Source organism: Petaurus breviceps, unplaced genomic scaffold, assembly GCF_028583685.1.
Source record: "Petaurus breviceps papuanus isolate PSGF00001 unplaced genomic scaffold, PetGlider_PUasm1.0 129, whole genome shotgun sequence".
Classification (NCBI taxonomy): domain Eukaryota; kingdom Metazoa; phylum Chordata; class Mammalia; order Diprotodontia; family Petauridae; genus Petaurus; species Petaurus breviceps.
The window spans coordinates 11148704-11170516 of NW_027185665.1; the positions used below are offsets into that span (position 1 = coordinate 11148704).

At 38.0% G+C, this 21813-nt stretch overlaps 1 pseudogene; it reads left to right on the forward strand.

Annotated features, from left to right (window-relative positions):
- Nucleotides 1-13265: 13265 nt before the first annotated feature.
- On the forward strand, nt 13266-14526 carry LOC138173871 (S100P-binding protein-like; annotated as a pseudogene).
- The last annotated feature ends 7287 nt before the right edge of the window (nt 14527-21813 follow it).

Here is a 21813-nt window from a genome sequence, read left to right on the forward strand (position 1 = left end):
ATACTGGAGTGGGTTGCCATTTCCCTCTCCAGCTCATTTTATAGTTAATGAAACTGAAGGAAATAGGGCTAAATGGCATGCCCAAGGTCACACATCAAGAGTCTGAGGTCAAAGTTGAACTAATGACATGAGTCTTCTTGATTCCAAGCCCAGGGCTCTATCTACTGTACCACCTAGCTGCCCTTTATACTTCTGCAGCAATGAGGAAATCACTGTTTTTCAAGGTAGTACATTCTGTTCCAGAATAGCTTTAATATTTAGGAAGATTTTCTTTAAGTTCTGTGTAAAGTTGCTTCCTTGTACCCCTTAAGTTTTGCCTTCTGGTACCAAGTAGAACAAATTTAATCCTTCTTCCATGTGACAACATATCAAATATTGAAGAGAGCTATCAAGGCCTTGGATTTAATCTGCCTCTACTCCCTAAAGGGTATTCTTCCTTCTGTTTTGTTGTTTTTATTAAAAAAAACCTTTATTAACACATTTTGCTTTTATGACACATTTCCCAATACAGCCCTTCTTATTCCTGTCTCAAACGGTTTTCCTTTATAGCAAAGAATAAAAAAGAGGGAAAAAAAGTTTGACAAAATAAACCATATACAGAAAAAGTCTAACATTAGGTAGTGTTCCATGCTCATAGACCCTTACCTTGGAAAAGAAAGGAGAATACTTTCATGTATTTCTTCTTTTGAGTTAATCACAGTCATTATAATTTCATGGCATTCAGTTTTAATCGTTCTTTAGTTATTCATTCCATTTTGATTGTTGTCATCTTATATATTATTTTCCTGTTTCTGATGACATTACTTTGCATCAAGTTCATATAAATCTTTTTTTCCTTCTCTATATTCATCATAGTTGTTCCTTACAATGCAGTGATAGCCTTTTGTAATAGTAATGGAATTTAAAGATCCCCTGTATTGGCTTGGTTGAGTGTTAAAACCCAGAGCTTGTGAATCCTACTTGTAGGATGGAATTGTTGACATGAAAAGAGAGGGTTGAACTGGGAGGAGCTGGTGACATGAATTTAGAGAGACACAAGCATCAGAGAGAGGCAGAAGAATTTTTTTTTTTGGAAGCAGCATCATAGAGGCAGAGAGACAGAGAGGATTGCTGAGGGCCAGTTCGAACTGCCCAGGACTTTTGAGAGCTGCCACCCAGAGCTGCCAAGGACTGAGGAGACATGAATGTTATGCTGGTACTTTGTCTGTTTTGATGTTGTTTTGTGAGATTCATCCACTGGTGAAGAACAGTCCTGTTCTGCAGACAGAATGAATTGCGTCCACTGGTGAAGGACAGTGCTGTTGTTGCAGACGTCCCAGAACCTTGCTGTTGGTTCAGAAGCCCTGAAGAAGGATTTTCTTGTTGTATGTTTACAGAAATCCTGAGGGTTTTGCTAATGTTTTCAGGGGTCCTAGCACGGTTCTGCAGTGAGAGAATGAATTAATGAGGACACTGGCAATGTATCTTCTGGCCTTGCTAAGCTTTGTCTCCCCAGGAACAAAGATTGTTGAGAACTTACCTCGAGTCAAGATGAAGAAAAGACCTCTCTTTGGGTATTAAATGTTGTGCTTAAGCTTGTTGTAACTGTGGGGTAGATGGCCTATTCAGTTGTGATCTAAGGGTGGGAAACTTTTGACTTTTTTGTGCTCTGTGACTGACCAAATGAATGTACTTTGCTTATGATTGGAAACTAATCTCCATTTGAGAAGAGGGGCTTTGTGATTGACTAAATGAATGTACTGCCTAGGGGTAGAGTAGTACTTAGAAGAGGGACTTTGTGATTGACTAAATGAATGTAATGTCCAGGGGTGGAGTAGTACTTGGAAATTATTGAATTACACTTGGTGAATGCTGTATTTTGAATTATACTATATTTTGATTTTCTCTGTTCTTAATTTGTCACTGAATAAAATGGAGAGCAGCTATGCTAATATTTTGAACATTGCGAAGTTGTCTTTGCTTGGCATTACACCTTTACATTCATTTATCACAATTTTTTCTTTAAAAAAAATATATATTTATTTATTTCCAGCTATTCAATGTTACTTTTCTCATTGGTCCCTTCCTCAGAGTTTCCTGCCCCAGAAACAGCTAGGTGGCTCAATTGATGAAACATTGGGCCTACTTTCAGAAGATCTTTGAGTTAAAATCTGTCCTCAAATATTTACTAGCTGTATGACTCTGGGCAAATTATTTAACCTCTGCTACCTCAGTTTCCTCAATTGAAAAGAGAGGGATAATAATAATAATATTTAGCTCCCTGACCCCAAGGTTGTTAATTGGATCAAAAGAGATAATATTTACAAAATACTTAACACGATGACTGGTACAAAGTAGACAATAAAATGTATCCTTCCTTCATTCTCCTCCCTGCAAGGAATAATAATCATAGCAAAACTCATGTAACAATAATGACTCACACTTACGTTAAGATTTAAAAATAATTTTCCTCATAATATCCAAGTGTGTGTATGTACATATATGTATGATATGTATACACATATATCTCTATGTAATATAGGTATATATCATACATTTCATTTTATGTATTACATAGACATATATTTTATATTTACATATGGATGCATATTTATGCCATATGTATACACACACACACATATATTTGGACTGGGATAGGACAATAGAACCAGTGTAGGAAACTTCTGATGGGGAAATTCCCAAAGCCTTTTGGCATCTTCTGCAACGTTTGTCAAAACATTTCCTCGAGCAGTGAAAAGTTCAGTTACTAGTTCAGAGTCATACAATCAGTATTAGCAGCAAGGCTTAAAACCAGGTCTTACTGTTTCCTTGACTAGCTCTCTAACTAATGTGACAAGTTGGCTCTTGATAAAGTGGTTTCATACCCTTTTTAAATATGATGAAACTGAGGCCCAGGGATGTTAAGGGGCATGGCCATAGTCATAAAACAACGAGATGTTAGTCTTCAGAGTTCAAGACAGTGCTCTTTCCTCTATACTTGCTTACTTCTCTCACAAGCTAAATTAGTGAGTAGGATATGGAAAAATCAATTTATCAAAAATGTCACTTGGCATGAAGGGCACTGAAAGAAACTGAAATAGAGAAATTAACAAGGGGTCACACATGACTATTTTCTAGGCATTGGCAGGAAACAAATGGACATTTTCTCAGAAATGTTGGAAGAATGTTAGCTCCTTGGGCTTTTAAAAAACAACACAATTACTGTCCTTGGGTTACTTGAGGGTCTCCAGCTCAGTCCCTGTCCCAGCTGGCTTTTGGTCCTTTGGGGCTCCTCATGGGCTGATCTCATTCTGAGGCCTCCCTGGGAGTTGGCTGGCTGTGTTTGTGTCTGATTAGGCATGGTAAGAAACCATAGCCTCTGTGATGATTTTAGACAGCAATTATGGTCAAGGTGTCTGAAATGACCATCTTCTTTGTTGGGGGAGCCAGTGGAATATGCTTCAAATCTTCCAGGCAAGGTTTTCTTCACCTTGCACTTTGCCAGAGTGGACAGTTTCTGCTAATGAACTGTCAACCTGTATTACATTTAATTTCTATGTGCTTTCTTCTCATTATCATCAAATAGTGTTTACTATTTGATTTTGTTTTTTAGGTCTAAGCTTCAAATTTGCCGCTTAATGTGCTTGTCATGCACAGCATAGGAGGGAGGTGGCAGGTTTCCCAGAACCTGACCTAACAAAGGACTTTTTCTTAAAGCTTGGAAACAGAGCTAGTTAGAAACAGAAGTGAACTTTGCTAGAGATCATCTAGTCCAATCCCCTTATTTTCTTATTTTACATGGGAGAAAATGGAGCACCAGAGATTTTCTCATTGTTTTGCTTTAGATTGGCTATGGATTTGAACACATATATATGTATGTTTGTGTGTATGTACACACACACACACATACATATATACATACATATGCACACATGAGAAAGATCAAGAGACAGAGAGACAGAAGGCAAGAGTGGGAGATGGAGGGCAATTGGGGTTAAGTGACTTGCCCAAGGTTATATGGCTAGTTTCTGGGTTAAGTGTCAGAGGCTGGATTTGAACTCAGGTCCTTCTGACTCCAAGGCTGGTGCTCTATTCACTGCACCACCTAGCCACCCCTATAACAGACTTTTAACCAATCTTCCCTTTCCAAATCATCCTTCAGATTGCAACAAGATTAATATTCCTCATTTAGATATTTGATCATGTTATTCCTTTCTTCAGAGACTTTCAGTGATTTCCTGTTGCCCACTGAACAAAGTTCATGCTTTTTTACTTGGGATAGTGCAATTGGCACTAATTTTCTAATCTTATGTTATGATTTGCTCCTTGCTGTGTATATGTGCCCATAAAATTAGAGTAATCCCATCTCACTGAGTACCACTGACTTTATCCTGGCTTTAGGCTTTTTCTCATGTTTTTTTTTCTTATACATGGGACTCTCATTGTAGACTACAACCTTAAATTTTTGTTCCTGCAGAAGGAAAAAAACGGACCTTAAAAATTCTATCTCATTCTAGTTGATTATTTTCTATTCCATTTCTTTCAATAAATACCTATTAAACTCCTGTTATGCATAGGATACTGGGCAGGCACTGGGAAAGACACAAAGAAAATAAAATACAGATCCTATCCTTATGAAGTTTTCAGTGTAGTAGTGGAGTGGGACCCACATGTAAATAATGATAGCACAAAATGCAACACATTACTTGTCGGTAACATGGGGGCGAATCAGTGATTTTGGAATCAGAGAACTTGGGTTTATACCTCAGCTTTGCCACTTGAGTGTTCTTGGGGGAAGTTACTTAACCTTTCTGGGTCTCAGTTGCCTAGGGAAGGCAGGGCACTTGGGGTTAAGTGACTTTCCCAAGGTTACGTGGCTAGTAAGTGTTAAGTGTCTGAGGTCAGATTTGAACTCAGGTCCTTCTTACTCCAGGGCCTGTGCTCTATTCACTGTGCAACCTAGCCACCCAAGACCTAGGTATTCTTTAAGGTCATTTCAAGCTCTCTGTCTATAGTTCTAAGCATACAAGAGCAATATGATATGAAAGGACAGTCTCAGGGGTTCACATACTCCATTCACATATAATTACTTTTTCCTTCACCATTTTGATCTGACTATCCAGGCTAACTTAACTAGTTAAACCCTTTAATTTTGTCTTAATCTTGTTGAAGATTTGCTAGACCTTACAGCTCTATTTCTTCTAAGTCTTCCCTGATATAGGCAAGAGACCAATTATTCTTTCCACATTTTCTTACCCCTCTTTGCAAAGATAGGTCTAATTTAGGAGTTTCCTATTCCTGGCAGTTGATGGTGTACAAAAAGCACACAGCTCTTCACATAGCCAGGGGAGGCAGCTATGGCAATGGTGTGATTTTAGGGAACTGAATAAATCCTTCTCTCCTTCCCTGCCCCCTGCTGTAACTTTTCTCCATCAAAATAAAAACAGCAGCAGCAGCAACAACAAATCTATAATTACCCTGTTAATGTTCTCTGAAATTCCTACTCCTTTAGTTAAAATGCAGTGTTACCAAGAACAGGAAACAAATGAGTTTATCAGTCTGTTAGGATATCGCTGTCCAGGGTCCTGAGTGAATTGGACACGGACAGGTAAGATTTGATGGGGTCAAAGGAAATGTTAGGTACACTAAAATTTGCCCAGAGACAACCAAGCCTATGTGGACAACTGAGGGGGAAGCCATCAGGCCAGTAGAGATGGGGTATGGAAGCAACAGAAAGATGGAGGTATTATCAATGGGAATATTATAGGTTCTGGAAAACAAAATTTGTCAACTTAGTGTCTAGTGGTTAGTAATGCTGTCATGAATATGCCACCTTTTTTCATCCTATAGCTCTTCAAAGTAATACTTCATTTCTTGGGGAAGCTAGGTGGTGCAGTGAATAAAGCATTGGCCCTGGAGTCAGGAGGACCTGAGTTCAAATTTGGCCTCAGCTACTTAACACTTTCTAGCTGTGTGACCTTGGGCAAGTCACTTAACCCCAATTGCCCTGCCCTCCAAAAAAAAAAACCCAAACAAACAAACAAACAAAAAGTCTCTAGGGGCATCCAGGTAGCACAGTGAGCAAGAGCACTGGCCCCAGAGTCGGGATAACCTGGGATCAAATCTGGGCTCAGACACTTAGCAGCCACCCAGAAACACCTGGCCATGTAACCTTGAGCAAGTTACTTAACCCCGATTGCTTTAAAAAAAATACTTCATTTCTTGGCAGCTATGTAGCTTTATTGAATAGGTAGAGAAGTAGTATGGAGAGAGCTCAAGTTAATTGCCCAACATTGCCCCACTAGTTCGTGGTAAAGCTGGGTCTAAAAATCTTATTTTGTGCTTCCCAATCCAGTGTCCTTTCCATTAAACCATCTTATCATTGAACTATTCTGATCTCAGTTTCCTGATATGTCAAATGGTGGTAATATCAGCCTCTACTTCTAGACACATAGCATTCTGTTTATACCTCTTGTATGTACTCACCATATGCTATTTTACATGTTATCTATTTGCATGACTTATGCCCATAAGAGATTATAAGCTGTTTATGTACATGAACTATGTCTTAATAGCAATGTGGTTTCTGAAGAATTAAAACTTCTTTAAGTAGAATGAGATATCTCAGGAAGGAGTAGATTTCTCATCACTGGAGATCCTACAAAAGAAACTAGATGATCACTTTTTTTGGATATTGAAGAGAAAATTCCTGTTTAAACAGAGTTTGCACAAGGTAACACCTGAGGTCCTTTCTAACTCTTATTCCATCTTTCTATCCCCCTTATGCTCAACACAGTGTCTTATAAATGGTAGATGTTTGATAAATATTTGACAAATGAATGATTGAATGAATTCTTTCTTTATCTATCTCAAATAGTTTGAGACAAGATCATGAGTTATTAATCATTATAGATATCTTTAGAAAAGTTTTAAAAATATGATTATGATTATATGTTTCTTTTGTTTCCTGGGTCATGCCTTTGGAGCCACCTTTGTCCCTTGATTCCTCTGTACATGGATAAGGTCATCAATATCTGCCAGTCTCTTCTCTGTTGTTGTATGACAATGATAGCAGAGATGACTGATCAGGCAGCAAATTACATGGGACATTGACATGGTGGCTCAGCTATGCCGTGCTCACGTGCACTTAATCTCTTTAATGACATTCACAAAGACAGTCTCAGCTCATTCCTCTCATCATCCTTGTTGGCCCATAAATCTTCTTGATGGCTTCTAACTACCAGTATTGGGGAAGGGGAAATGAAGCTGCTTCTCTCAATCAAACATTACAAAAATTGTGAACAGTTATCAGTTTCATATTAAGAGCTATACTGTCTCCACCCTCACCCTAATGCCTGTCGCTTTATAACTCAACACAATTGCCTGATTATAAGTATTCCATGCCAAACTACATTTGGCTTAAGAAAAGAAAAGAAATAGGTTAAATTATAACATCACAAAATTTTGGAATTGAAATGGAGCTAAGATACCCTCTGGTCTGGCCCATAGCTGGACAAGAATGTCTTCTAGAAGATACCCAACAAATGACCCAACAAGCTCATACTTCCTCCTTCACAACATCTAGTTGATTTTCTAATGAACAAATAAGAAGATTGAATAATCACACTTAGGAAATAAGTGGAAATTGGATGTCACTGCAGCCTTAGACACACAAATGTTCTCTTCTTCCAGAAACTTAATCATCTGATATAATTATCTATAATTATCTGACATAATTATCTTTTTGACTTTCTTTATTTTCAAGTTCTTTTTCTTTCATGTCTTCCTTCTCTGAATCTTTTAGAGCTTCTGGTCTATGCCCCAAGGCATAGCATAACACATTAAACGTTGTCTTGTTTCACTTTTTGTTCATTGATGTTTGTGTTTCCTCTTAAACCTAGAGAGGAAAGGGTGATGTGTTCAGCTTCTTTTAAATTCCCAATAGTGCTAGTATAGTGCCAGACATATTCTTAGTATTCAACTCATGCATTGAATATAATCAAAACAGAAAATATAGTTGTTGATGAATTTACAATCTAGGTATACTCCCTAGACAAATCTATGAGATCTTACTGTAGAGGCTTTAGAATCATCTGGGATAAATGGGGTTACTGGCTCTTCTGCCATCCCCTATTGACTATCATGATGCCTTCAGGTGACATAGCTTAGGATATCCATAGGCATCATCGAATCTAGAAAGTTTCTTTCTTATTAAACTACAGTTTGCCTTAACCCTAGAGCCCAGAAAAACTATATTTTATGAATCAGATTTTCCCAGTTGCTTTTCTGAACTGTGAACATTTTTCTTTTTCTATAGGATTTAGGTTGTGGTAAAATAAAACTTAGCTAAAATAGCTCTTGTCTTCATGGCTTCCCATTTCTAACTCACAGTTTTTTTCTCAGAAGAAATGTGCTGGTATTGAGTGATAGAAAGGGAAGACAGAAGAAGCTGTAGAGTGCAATCCAGAGTGATTCTGTTTGTCAGGATTTTCCAGGTGTGGAGAATTATGGCATTGCCAGGGGAACTGCTTATTAGTTCTAGGATAAGAGGAAAAAAGTACATGAGGCTAATTTTGGGAGGTAGGTTTTGTTTTCGTTTCAGAATAGTATAATAGGAAGGGCATTGAACTAATGTTAGAGGATTTCATTCTGAATCTTGGCTTGGATATTGCTAACTCTATGACTAATGAGCAAGTTTCATAAACTCTCTGAGCCCAGTGCCCCATCTATAAAATGGGCATAATACCTGTATGTTCTATTTCACAAGATTGGTTATAGATCAAATAAAGTAATGCATAGAAAGTTATAAGAAATTTTTCTGGAGCAACTCCAGGTAAGGATAATTAATCCAAAAGATACACTTCCTTTCTTGAGATCATCCCTAGAGAAGGAAACCAGGTCATATGAGACCAGAATTACTGGGGGGCTCAGAGCCATAGTTTGTAAGTTTGATAAGACTTCAGGCAACTTGCAATGAAACAAGAATCCCTTCTATAATATATTCAACAAGGTGCCATTTAACTTTTGTTACTTCAAACAGTTTTTCTAGGGATAGCCCATTCCACTTTTGAATAGATCAAATTGTGCAGAAGATCAAACTTTTATATATGTATCTTTGTTCAACTTTCACTCACTGCTCATGTTTCCTCCCTTTTTGGTCAAATAGAATGAGTTTTATCCCTCTTCCACCTACTGGTCCTTCAAATCCTTGGATATGTCTCTTCTAAGTCTTTCATCCAGGAAGAACTATTGAGTTTCTAAAATAGATCTTCATGTGGGACTATCTTCAGGCCCTTCCCCATCCTCTTCTGCTTTTCTGAAGGCTCTCTAGTTTATCAATACCCTTCTTGCAAATATGGCTTCCAGAACGGAGCACAAAATGTTGGAAAGGACAGTGCCAAGCATACACCCCTGAGGTACTTCTTTGGAAAACTTTTTCTGAGTAGCTATGGAATCATTAGTGTTGACTAGTCAGGTTTGCCTTTTTAAGCAGTTCTGCACTCATTTGATCATATCATTGACTAACCTACTCTATGGCTCTCTGTATCCTCTCTATAAGATTAGGATTAGAGACTTCATCAGATGTTTTGCAAAAATACAGGTAAATACTTAAAAAGCAACTTCTTAAACAGATGTGGCTCAATATGTGAAACTCCTTTGTGTTCTTTGTCTGTTGAAATATTTGTGCTCACTGATGATTGTTAATTGAAAAATTATAAAATAGTCAAGTCATATCTACAAGATTGTCTGATGTAACATACTAATAACCCTATCCCAAAAAGAAAACAAGGTTAGACTGGCATGACATGTTCTTAATGAAGTCATGCTGGTACTTTGTGATCACCATTTCCTTTCTTAGACACTTACTAAACATTTTTAAAATAAATACATTATTTCCTCCAAGGATAGAAGTCAGGCTTACTGGTCTATAATTTGGATAGTCCATTCTCTTGCTTTCAAGAGAAAAATTAGGGTAACATTTAGTCTTCTATCCTGCAATTCCCTTTCTGTTTTCTATGGTATTCCAAAGTCACTTACAGTGGCTCAGCAATAATATTTGCCAGTTCTTTTAGTAGCTTTGGACATAATTCATCTGGGCTTGAAGACTTGAGCTCATCACAGATAGCTAAGGGCTTTCCTACTCTCTTTGCTCACCTTGGGCTTTGTTGGTATTTAGTTTAGTTCTGTCTTTTCCAATCCAAAGATCATTTTGTTTTACAAAAACAAAAAGCAGAAGCCAATTACAAGCTAAGTAACTCTGTGTTCTCACTGTCATTTATTATAATCACCTCATCCACCCTAAACTGTGGTCCTATTCTTTCTTTGGATTTCTGTTTTTTCTCAGTATAGCTTTAAAAAACACAAAATATTTTTTTGGACTTATTTTTTATTTTCTTGATTGTTTGCCTGGATTTACCCTGTTACTTATTAGTGACCTCTGATTTCTGACCACTTGTCTGATACTGACCCTCTCTCTGCTCAGTCATTGATCATAAGAAGATCCCATATGCTCCCCCCTTGCTCTACTACCCCTTGAATTTCAGGTTTGGAGTTTCCAGTCCTAAATGCTGCCTATGCCTCAGCCTGAAATTTAGCCACAAAGAAGTAAAGGTTTTCCTCAAAGTCTTACATAAAAATGCAACAACATTATGAAATACTATAGAGTTCCTTTTTTCACACTCACTCCTATTCCTCTGAATCCTGTGGCTCCCCAAAGAAATTAACTTGTAACAAGTGATTCAGGTGACCTGTTCCAGAAACCTCTGATTCAGTGATTACCACTGAGAATCAAGAACCACATTGTATTCTGCTAGAACTTTTTTTTGTGAAATGGAAGAAACTAATTATATTTTAAAGTATTTTTTTTTATTTTTTTCCCCATAGAATGGCTCCATTATTTCACAAACTCTCTATGAACTCCAAAAGATACCAGAAAGAAGTGAATTATATATCTCTAGTAGTAAGTATGTTAATATTTGGTTGATAACTTTAAGCCATCATTAGAGCATATCAGTTTTATTAATTCCAACACCTTTACATTGGCTCTACCCCTCTATATAATTTCCAGTACTTCTACAATTTTACTGCTGATAACTGCAAAGAGAAAATGTAGTATGGTGGAAAAGCCTACTGGACCTGAAATCATGATATCTAGGTTTAGCTTTGGCTCTGACATATACCAAGTGATAGGCAATTCACTTATCCACTTCTGTCATCAGTTTCCTTATCTGTAGAACAGAAATAATAAGAATTGTACTTTCTACCTCAAAGCACTGTTATTAAAAAATTATAATCTTAAGATGTGGTACAAATGAGTTCTTATATTGTGGAGGGAAAAGAAAAGAAGGAAATGGGCATTTGTAAAGCAATAGTAACATGTCAGACACTATGTTAATTGCTTTACAAATATTTTCTCATATTTGTAATTTATCAAGGAACAAGCACTTTATTAAGTATCTGTGAAGTGTCAGGAGTTTTTCTAGGTGGTATCACAGATTTTCTTCTATTTATCCTTCTCTCTCTTTTTACCCTATCTCTCCTCAAAAGACTGGTTTGCTTCTGACCATTGCCTCCCTTAATCTGTCCTCCCTTTTTCTCTGCCCCCTTGCCATATCTCCTTCCCCTCTGCTTCCCTATTGAGTAAGATAGAATTCCATACACAACCGGGTATACACACACAAATACAAACACACACCTCCCTCTTTGAATCAATTCTGATGATAGCGAGATACAAGTATTCCCCATTACCCCTCCCTTCCCATCTTCTTCTACATCATAAAACCACTTCCTAGCCTTTCTCTCTTATGTGAGATAATCTGTCCCATTCTTCTTCTCTCTTTCCTTTCTCCAAAAGCATCCCTCTTTCTCACCTCTTCATTTTTTATATCACCCCAACATAATGAACTCACACCACTGCCTCTGTCTATGTAGACTCTTTCTAACTGCCATTATAACGATAAAGTTCTCAGGAGTTACAAGTATCATCTTCCCATCTAGGCATGGAAACATTGTAACCTTATTAAGTCCCTTATGGTTTCTCTTTTGAGTTTAACTTTTTCTGCTTCTCTTCAGTATTGTGTTTGAATGTCAGATTTTCTGTTCCACTCTGGTCTTTTCATCAGGAACGCTTAAAAGTCCTCTATGTCATTAAATATCCATTTCCTCCTGAATGATTATGCTAAGTTTTTCTGTATAGATTATTCTTGGTTGTGATCTTAGTGTCTTTGTCTTCCTTAATATTATATTCCAAGCCCTCTCTTCTTTTAGTGTGGAAGTGGCTAAATCTTGTGTGATCCTGATTCTGGCTCCATGGTATCTGAATAGTTTCTGACTGCAATATTTTCTCCATGACCTGAGGGATCTGGAATTTGACTATAATATTCTGGGAGTTTTCATGGATCTCTTTCAGAAGGTGATCTGTAGATTCTTTTAATTTTTATTTTGCCCTCTGGATCAAAGATATCAGTAAAGCTTTCTTTTACAATTTCTTGAAATAAGATGTCTAGGCTTTGTTTTTGATCATGGCTCTCAGGGAGTCCAAAATTTTTTAAATCATCTCTCCTAAATCTATTTTTCAGGTCAGTTGTTTTCATAAGGAAATATTTCATAATTTCTTCTATTTTTTTATCCTTTTGACTTTGTTATGTTTTTTCTTTATATCTTACTAAGTCATTAATCCCCATTTGCCCAATTCTGATTTTTAAGCAATTATTTTCTTCAGTGAGCTTTTGTACCTGTTTTTCCATTTGAACAATTCTACTTTTTAAAGAATTATTTATTTCCCACCTATTTGCAAGTGTTGGCTCAGGGACTCCCTTGTGAGTGGGCAAAGCCAGGGCTCAGGTGAGTGGTAAGATGGTGCTACAGGCTATGTGAATGCAGCTTTCCTGTCCTGGCTTCATGAGGTTAGTCTGTCTTTCAGTACCTAGAAGAATAATAATGGCCTCTGACGTAGTTCAAAGGTAGAACTTTGAACAGGAGTATACCTTGCCTTGACCTCAGGCAGTAGAAAGAGTGCTGAATTTGATCTCCTGCTCTATGGCTTATCATTTAGCCCTGGTGCCCTGGGCCAGTGACTTGTCTTAGGGTCACCTATAAGTGGATTGCTTCCCACCTCTTAAATAGATAACCTGAAGTTAAGAACAGTTGTGTGCCCTTGGGAAGATGAGAGTCAGTCACTTTGACACCTCTTGAAAGGAATATTCAGTGGGAGCTGAGCCCTACTTCCAACTGACCTCATGGCAGAGGCAGAGAGATTGGTGATTGCTTCCATGCTGCTCCACAATATGACCTGCTCTCTGGAGTTCTCTGGAGGTTTTAATGACTCAGGGTCTGAGCAGGTTAAAATCACCTCTCTCCCTCTTCCTGGGGTAGGTGTGAACAGGATGAAGATGGACTACATTACTCCTTCCTGGTAATCTCTGAGGGAGAAGAAGATGTCACTTCAATTTCGTGGAAGGAGAGATTCAGCTCTTGGAGAGTGATGACTCCCTAAATGAACAGTCTCTGGGAGACTTATGAAAAGATGTAGGTGGTGAAACTGAGAAGTTGGGGAGCTCTAGTTGTGCTTTGCTTGACTCTCTCCAAGATATAAATGTACTCTGCAGCCTGGGACCCAGGGCTAGACCAGCTAGAATCTATAAACTACCCCAGATAAATACCCCAGCTAGTCATGTACTCACTCTGACCAAATCGCCTCTAGCAGAAATTTTGCACCAGAAAAAAAATCTCTTGAAAATAACTATTATCCCACCATTACAATAGTTTGTGATGATGTCCTTGGTCCAAAGAAGACGGAATTTTCTTCCAAAGATGGATACAGTAATGCAGACTGTTTGGGAACTTTCTCCTTCCTGGAGGAAGATCATGGTCAAAATGATGTCAAACTTTGCACTAAAGAAAGCAATTCCACTTTTTCTATCTGGAAAGGGTCCTACCCTCATAAAGCTGGCTTTCTGCAGGGGGCTCCTAGAGCAGTGTACCTAGTTGTGAGGAGTCTGGATCCATGGGTTCTCCAAACTTGGAACAGTCTCATAGACCAGATGTGGCACTGTCTTCATGCAATGGTGGACACAAATTAGGTGACATAGCTAAGTTTCCAGTTCAGTCGACCAAACCAGTCAGACTAGACAAAGATTCTGAGAAGCAAGGGTACAAGAGATGATTAGGCAAGTCATTTTACTTCTACAAGCCAACTTGAGTAAGATTCAGACTTTTTTTTTGCAAACTAAGCTGGAACAGAAGAAGCAAATTTATCTTAAGAAGGTCATTGTTCACTTAAAAAACCTCTGGAATCTAACCAAGGTACTTTAGGCAAGTTATATGCCTTGATAGACCAAGTGCTAATGTAGAATATCAAATGCAGAGCCAGCAGTGGCTGTATCTATCAGACCTCACCATGAAAAACTACCACCAATTCAGATAGAAGCCCCTACTGAAGTATAACCTGACTCAGTGGGGGACAGGAGACCGTGAAGCCATCATTGGTTCCAAGGCCTTGCCAATCAGTTCCAGCACATGTCAGTTGTCTCATCCCCCCGCATATGAAAGAGCTCCCCTAAGGCACCCACTCCATCAGTACTCAGAGAAATTTTTGTTCCTTTCTGTTTACTTTGTAGATTTCTGAATAAATTTTATTTTAATGAGACTTTTTTAAAAGGACTTTGTCACCTTTTGAGAGTGTCCATTCATAGACTTCATCTATTTTTATAAGGTATTTCTTGTTTTCTTTAGCCATAGTAAGGTGGTATGTTATTATGTATTTTTAAAATTAATTTTGGATCAAAGGCAGATGTCTCACAAGAGCCTTATTTGGCTGAAACACTCAGCCTTAAGCAAAGTGACTTCCTACCCTATATAATAGAAATTCATTTCTGATGTCTAGAAAAGACCTTCTTAGATCTTTTTAAAGGAGGCAATACCGGTAAACAAGGAAGTGTAGGGGTGGCTAGAGCTGGGTTCCGGCCTCAGACACTTATCACCCACACACAAAAAAATTAGCTGTGTAACCTTGGGCAAGTTACTTAACCCCAATTGCCCTCCAAAAGGCAAACAAACAAACAAAAAAACCAAGGAAGTGTATATTAGCTTTTAGTTACTCTGCAACTATCAGACTGGATTAGTTTTTTTTTTTTAAATTCAGAATACCTATCATTATTTTGTAAGTGAGTAAACCCAGGGTATTTGAATTGGGAAAAGGCAAAAGTTCTATGGAAAGGGTATGATAGATAAAATGCACGAGCTTCTTCCCCCTCTTTCTGTACTTCAAGATGCTATGGTCTCAAGGATTTTCATTCCTCATTAAACACTTTCATTTTTCTTGTCAGGATTTGCAGACTTCCTACACTTACATCCTGTGACTAACTTTGGAATAGGGCCTGATCATTATCTTTGGAGCCTGGTTGCATCCCCCTTCTTAAAGAATTTTTTCCTTTTTACCTTATATAGTAGCTAACACCCAAGGCTTCTGCCTGGAGTATTCCCACACCTTCCTTGCTGTATTGTGGAAAGATTGCCTTGAAACCTTGACTGTATAAAACAGAACAGAAATGCAGATTGAAGGAAAATCGTCAGCAGGATTTTATACTTCTCAACTTTAAATAAAAACTGTTGTGTTGTTTACCTTGATTCCCCATCAAATGTTAAAAGCAGACACTAATGTCTTTGTTACTAATTCAGAGATACTTTCAGGGCCTGGTGTGTCTGTCTGTCCTAAAGGAGAACCGGAGGTTCCCTACATCAGAATAGCCCTTCACTGGTGTACATAGACTCACTTGGTTTGAGCTTTCCCTTGTCTATCCACTTATTAAGCATCTACTGTGTAAGACATACAAAGACTAAACAGTTCCTTCTCTGTAAAAATAGATATAAAGGGGCTAGGTAGCACAGTGAATAGAGTCCTATCCTGGAGTCAGGAGAACCTGAGTTCAAATCCGGCTTCAGACACTTGACACAATTACTAGCTGTGTGACTTTGGGCAAGACACTTAACCCCAATTACCCTCCAAAAAGCAAAAAAAAGAAAAGAAATAAAATAAAATTAAAATAGACATAAAGAATTCTCTTCTTCAGTGAATTTTTGTGCCTCATATACCATTTGGCAAATTCTATTTTAAGTTATTTTCTTCATTTTTTTTGTTCCTCCTTTACTAAGTTGTTTATTCTCTTTTCATAATTTTCTTGCATATTCTCATTCCCCCCCCAATTTTCCTCTGCTTCCTCTACTTCTCTTTTTTCTTTCTTTAGATCTTCTAGGAATTCTTTCTAGGATAATGTCAATTTTGAAGTTTTCTTTGAGCCTTTGCTTATAGCTGTTTTCATACTGTTGTTTTTCCTTTGTGTCTTAATTTTCCCTCTCATAGTAGATTTTTATGGTTGTCATCATCATCTTCTTCTTCTCCTTCTCCTCCTTCTTCTTCTTCCTCTTCTTCCTCTTCTCCTTCTTCTCCTTCTTCTTCTTCTTCTTCTTCTTCTTCTTCTTCTTCTTCTTCTTCTTCTTCTTCTCCTTCTCCTCCTTCTCCTCCTCTTTCTGCTTCTCTCATTTTTTCTAACCAGTTTCTTACCTTTGAACTTTATGTTAATTTTGGGCTTTATTACTGGTGTGTGTGTGTGGGGGGGGACTGTCCCAAGTTTTGTGCTTTTTTGTACTGTTATTTTCAGTGCCAGCTCTGGGGCACTGTACAGTTTTGGTGCTTCCAGGATGGTATAATCTGGGGAAAGGTATGGTCACTGTTTTCCCAGTCCATGCTCTGGTCTAGACCCAGGAAGGACGCTTGCTCCCCTGCAGATACAAATGCTAGTGCTCCTCTTGCCTGGAACTGTGACCAGGGGCTCTATTCCCTTGTGGCTGCAATTGCTAATGCTCTTATCTATCCTGGAACTGTAATTCAAAATTGCATATGGGCAATGTGCACAGTTCCAGCGTCAGTGCCGGTTCATGATCCCCTGTAATCTTTGTGACCAGTTGTCTGACTCCCTTACCATCTCTGGGCTGAGAGTTTCAGAAGCTTCTGCTGCCATTTTCTCAGCTGCTTCAAAGTCTACTGCTAAGGCTATTAGCATATGTGCTCCTGGCCAGCTCCCATCCTGGTATCACAGATCTTTCCTTCCGACCTCTGGAGTTGATTTGGGTTGAAAAAATATCTCACTGCAGCCTTTTGTTGACTCTGCCTCTCTAGAAATATATTTTATTTGTTATTTTAAAGTGCTTTGGGGGGGGAATGTTGAGGCAGTTCAGTCATCCTCCCAATCATCTTTTAATTGCTAAATCTGATGTTTTTTTTCCCCTCTGTCCTCATCCTTCTTGACTTCTCTGCAACCTTTGAAACTGATAATCTCTTTCTTCTCCTCTATAATCTCTCTTCTGTAGGCTTCCAAGGCTCTTTACTCTTTTTCATTCTCCCTTGCTGGATCTTCATTTAGGACATGCCCACGAACTTTGAGTATCCCCTAAAATTCTATACCGGAGTCTCCCCTCCGTCTATACCAGTTTGCTTGGTGATCTCCTTAGTTCCTATGTTTTGATTATTATCTCTATTCAGAAAATTTTCATAATATTGGAATCATCTAAATGTAGATGTTTATTTGGAAGCATATCCCCCAAATCACTTAATTGTGTAGACCCTTTTAACCAACAACACTCTTCTGTACTATAGAGATCTATACCCGTCTGCAATCTTTCCTGTTGCATGATACTAGAGACAAACTAACCAAATTTATTTCTAAGCTCATTTACTTCAAGGTTCTAAAATGATCCGTCAGATCTCCCCCCACTCTCCCCATTATCTCTAGGCACATGGCATCTAGCCCTGCCCACTTCTGAGCTCTAATCTCACATTAGTCAGTTCATCAGTGAGTCAACAAACATTTACTAAGCATTTACTGTATACATAATACATATTCACACGTACACAAACACACACACACATTCATTGCGCTAATGCTGGAGATACCAAAAAAGGCAAATACACAGTCTCTCTTCACAATGAGCTCACAACATGCAAATAACTATGTACAGTATGAATATATGAATCACGTACATACATATGACACATATATGGTATCTTGTCCAATTGTATATATAGTCTGCACAACCTGCAAACAACTGTAGACACTAAATATAGTAACATATATACATATAATTGTATATATAAACACATGTAAGTACAGAGAATCCGAAAGGTGAAAATGAGGAAAAATGTGTTCCTGGTATGAGAGAAAATCAGTATAAAGGTATAGTCAGTAGTCACCAGAGGATTTGTAATATCTAATGTTTCCAAAATTCTATTTGAATCTTAACTTTTCATGTTTATCTTCTTGTTGTATTAACTTAAGTTTCAAAGAGGCCCAATAAAGCTCACCATAACTATTATTTTGCTTTCAATTTCTTTCTCTAGTGCAATGTTGTCCTTTAAGTATTTAGATTTTGAGCCATTTTGTGAATATATATTTAGTATTGATCTTATTTCATTATCTATTCTGCATTTAAACACAATGTGATTTCCTTGTTTATATCTTTTTAACCATGTTCATTTTGTTATTTCCTTGGTTGAGACTATGATTGTCATGCCTTCTTTTTTTGGATTCTCATAGAGCATAATGGGTTCTATTCCAGTCCTATTCCTCAATTCTGTGTAAATCTTTATATTTTAAGTGTTCAGATATATAATGAATTCTACTCCTCCATTTTATGGTAAGTTCATCCTATTTATATTCATGGTTATGATAGTTCACTGTATTTTTATTTTCATTATATGCTATTATAATGTTTTTCTTTTCCCTGCCCCTAATTTTCTCCTTTTGCAAAGAGAAAGGCAGTAGAAAAAGAAAGATATTGGTGTAGTTATCTACAATTGGTATGGCCTGATACTAAGTCCTTTGCCTTTTGTTTCTTTATGAAATTCAGATCTAAGTTGCCAAGTCTTCCTCTTCCTTCTTTCCTTCCTTCCTTCCTTCCTTCCTTCCTTCCTTCCTTCCTTCCTTCCTTCCTTCCTTCCTTCCTTCCTTCCTTCCTTCCTTCCTTCCTTCCTTCCTTCCTTCCTTTCTTCCTTCCTTCCTCCCTCCCTCCCTCCCTTCCTTCCTTCCTTCCTTCCTTCCTTCCTTCCTTCCTTCCTTCCTTCCTTCCTTCCTTCCTTCCTTCCTTCCTTTCCTTTCTTTTTTCTGTTTTCTCTTCCTCTTTTCTTTTTCCTAATTTCCTTCCTTTCTTTTCTCCCTTCTTTCATTTTTCTCCCCCTCTTTTCTTTCCTTCCTTCCTTCTTTTTCTCTCTCTCCTTTTTCCTTCCTCTCTCTTTTTCTTCCTCCCTTCCTTTTTTCTTTCTTTCATTTTAATCTTTCATTTACTATCTATACTTCTTAGTTGAAATTTGTTTTTCTTGTGATTATTCTCTCCCCAATTCTAATGTCTCTTAAATCCTTCTCTTCCCTATTCCTCTCCTCACCAATTTCCTGTTGATTTTAATATAATTCTACACTACATTCAGTGTGTGTGTGTGTGTTTGTGTGTGTATGTCTGTGCATTCAATCTTCCTTTTCTTAGTTAAGAGTGAAATTCATGTGATACATTTTTTTTCTAACTCTACCTCCATGGTTCTAGATTCTTCTTGTGGTACACCCTAATTATGAAGAATAGCAAGTTCCCTTGTCTTCCACATTTCTCCTCTTGAGTGTTCTTTCACCCCTTCCCTTTACTTTACTCTTGGAAATAAATAGCAAAAAACTCAACCCATGCCCTTTATTTTGTTTTGTTCCCTCTTTGGCTTTTGAAGACAATGGAGTTTTAAAGGGATAGTGATCTCTTTTGACCCTACTATAGCATCCTAGAATTTGAGAGTTGGAAGAGACCCCAGCAGCCATCTAGTATAAGCTATGCATGAAAGGAAGCCTTACAGTAACACATAGCACAAGGGATCGTCCAGCCTCTGTTTGAATGCCTTCCATGTAGGGGAGACTCAGGATCTATTGAGGTAGTTCACTCCACTTTTAGACTCTAATCATCAGGATATATTTTGGCACAAAGCCTAAGTTGACCTAACCACCCTCTACCCATTGCTCCTGACTCTGCCTTACATGGCCAAACAGAATCAATCTCTCCTCCATATGGCAACCCTTCTATTACTTCTAGATAGTCACCATCTTTCCCCTGAATTTTCTCTCCTCCAGGACAAACATATATAGTTTCTTTAAGCATTCCTCATATCTCATGGATTCTCGACCTGTCCTGCTTGCCCTCTTTTAGGCACATTGCAGCTGATCAATGTAGTTTTTAAACTGTGGTACCCAGTACTGAACACAATACTCTAAATGAGGTTTACTGATGTTAGAATACAGCGGGACCATCTTCCTATAGCTAGAAGGCATTTCCCTCTTAATGCAGCCCAAGATCCTATCAGATGTTTTTGGTTGCCACGGCTCACTGCTGAATCATGTGCATCCCACTGTCCACCAAAACACTCCCTATTTTTCAGAACAATTGTAGTCTCTACATACTTTTCTTATATTATGCCTGTGAAGTTTATTTTTTTTTGCATTCAATTATGAAACTTTGTAATTATCCCAACTGCATGTCATCATATCAAATTCATCCCAAGACTGTAGCCTGTCACAATCCTTTTGGATCCTGTCTCTGCAGACCATTGGGTCAACTGTGCCTTCCAGCCTTGTGTCATCTGCAAACTTGATGAGTGTGTTATTTATTCCCTTATTCAAATAACTGACAAAAATTTTAACTAGCATGAGGTCTCTCATGAATCTTGGAGCTGCTCCACAGATCACCCTCTACCATATTGATACAGGACAATTAGTCTTTGAATAGATACCCAACCAATTCTGAATCTCTATGCTTATAATATAATTTAATCCATATCTCTCCATTGTTTCCCCAAGAAGAATATGAGTCACTTTTGTAGTCATTGCTTCTGCTAAAATCTAGATATAACATTCACAGTACCTTCCTCATTTACTAGTTAAGTAATATTGGTGTAAAAGGTAATGTTTATAAACTCTCTAATTAATGATTCATTTTAGAATTTCCACAGGAATTTGGGTCAAGCTCCTTGGCCTGTAGTTTCCAGACTCTGTCCTCTCCCTGACTTCAACAAATCTTTTTTTTTTTTTTAAGCAATCGGGGTTAAGTAACTTGCTCAAGGTTACACGGCCAGGTGTTTCTGGGTGGGTGCTAAGTGTCTGAGCCCGGGATTCGATCTCCAGGTCGTCCCGACACTGGAGCCGGTGCTCTTACTCGCTGTGCTACCTGGCCGCCCCACAGATCTTTTTTTTAAAGCATGTTTTCCCGTCCCCAATGTTGAGGTTCTTCTCTTCTTTGCCATGATCTTTCAAATTTCACTGACAGTGGATCAGCACTCATACCTGTCAGCTCCTTTAGAACTTGAGATTATAATCCATCCAAGTCACGTGAACTGAATTCACTAAGGGCAGCTACATGTTTTCTCATTCTTATCTTACTTATTTTGAGGATCAGCTTCTTGTTAGTCATTTTTGTTCAGTTATTTCCGTTGTGTTCAGTATCTGTCTGGAGGCAAAACAGAATCAAGGTAAAAATGGCAAAGGTCTCTCAGTTATCATCATCCCATCCACCCCAAGCAAAGGTCTTAATCCTTCTTTGACTTTTATTTTTTCCCAACCTAGCAAAAAAAAAAATTAGTTCACAATCAGTTGATCACCAGTTAGCCCCTTTAAATTTCCCAAACTTTTCTCCTTATGCAATCACCTGCTGGAGGGCACCACACCTTCAAGCCTTGTCTTTCGGAGTGGGCCAACTCAGATCATTCTGGTTTCAGCATTGTCTCTTAGCATCATTGCTATTAGGAGTTTCTCAAGG